The sequence below is a fragment of the Syngnathus scovelli genome, chromosome 21 (genome assembly GCF_024217435.2).
Source record: "Syngnathus scovelli strain Florida chromosome 21, RoL_Ssco_1.2, whole genome shotgun sequence".
Lineage (NCBI taxonomy): Eukaryota > Metazoa > Chordata > Actinopteri > Syngnathiformes > Syngnathidae > Syngnathus > Syngnathus scovelli.
The window spans coordinates 1,736,587-1,737,983 of NC_090867.1; the positions used below are offsets into that span (position 1 = coordinate 1,736,587).

The following is a 1,397-nucleotide window of genomic DNA, read 5'->3' on the forward strand; positions in this document are numbered from 1 at the left end:
TGTACAAGTTCATCAATGTTCGGGGTTAGGCTCTGAGGCTCAAAACCCGTTTTTGATAAACTTTCCTTCTGCAAAAGGCCGGGCTGATTTTGCGATCTCTTTTGCCACAATAAAGCTAGCCTTGACAGCCGCCTCGCTTTGTGATTTAGCATACGTGAACATAGCCTGTCTGGACTTAAGGCCTCGTTTTAATTCATTACAGCCACATTTTCTCCACACAGAAGACACAACAGGTTTGCCTCTTACCTCCGTAAACATGTACTCTGCCTCCCATCTGGCCTGAAACCCCTTGTTCTCAGCGTCCACCTTACGTTTAGCCATTTTTGAGGAGGGGGGTATCAGAAAGTTGAACTCTGCTCTGACTACTGATGAATAATGAAGTCGCTTGTGCGAGCTGCAGTGATATCGCGGGCTACCGTTGCATTGTGGGAAATGTAGTGTTGGTGCGTGCAAAACACCAGCGGGCGGCTGTGGCCTGCGGGCCGGTTCTAATAGTAATTAAATATCATCCAGGGGGCCATAGATAATCAATTCGCGGGCCGGATCTGGCCCGCGGGCCGTAACTCTGACATATGTGGTTTAGTGTGTCACAGCACTGCAGACCTAAACTCCGTATGCGTGCTACTGTGTATGCATTTTGTTTTAAAGGGCAAGATCAGGGGAGAGCGCGAACGCAGTCCGCCACTACCAGAATATACGTATGTAGTATAGATTCCCACGTTTAGGGAATTCGCTGGGGTGGCACAACCGGAGTGCAATGGCTGAGACTTGCCCTGGGTAAACCACCTTTTTGATTATGGCGTCTCCTCTGTCAGTCGTGTTGTCTCGTGAGTGAACGATCCGTTCAAAGGAACGAATCTTTTCAGTTAACGAGAGTGAACGAATCACTTCCTAAAGTGATTCGTCCTTTTTTTCAGTTCATATGACTTCAACCAGTAGGTGTCGGTAATGCGCATTGAAGCTGGTGCCACCTTGCCGCAAAACAAAACGAAGAAGAAAATGATGTAACTCTCCGTTCACGAACGGGTCGTGAATTGCATTTCCCGTTCACCAACTAAACGGATCTGTGAGTGAACGAGTCAGTGATTTGCATTTCCAGTTCATTGCGTGAACGGATAAGTGAGGGAACGAATACTGACTTTCCCTTTCGCGAACGAGTCAATAAGTGAACTACCTTCCCGTTCATCAACGGATTAGTCAATAAGCATGTTGCGTCTCCTGGCGTGAACTATGTAAACCAGAATGTAGATTTACGATTTACTTATAGTGTTTTTTAAATAACGTGTATGTGTAAGGGAACGGACAGTACAGCCAAGTGCGTAGCGACAGACTTTATTGTGGAAGGGGATGATGGTAACAGCTGGTGCTGGAGCGGCGATCGGGCAGGAGAGGACAAG

General features: G+C 47.3%; 1 non-coding gene across 1 annotated transcript; it reads right to left on the reverse strand.

Moving 5' to 3' along the window:
* Positions 1–656: 656 nt before the first annotated feature.
* LOC125991808 (U1 spliceosomal RNA) lies at positions 657–823 on the reverse strand. Its single transcript, XR_007489452.2, has one exon. It is a non-coding gene; the product is annotated as a U1 spliceosomal RNA (small nuclear RNA).
* Positions 824–1,397: the final 574 nt, after the last annotated feature.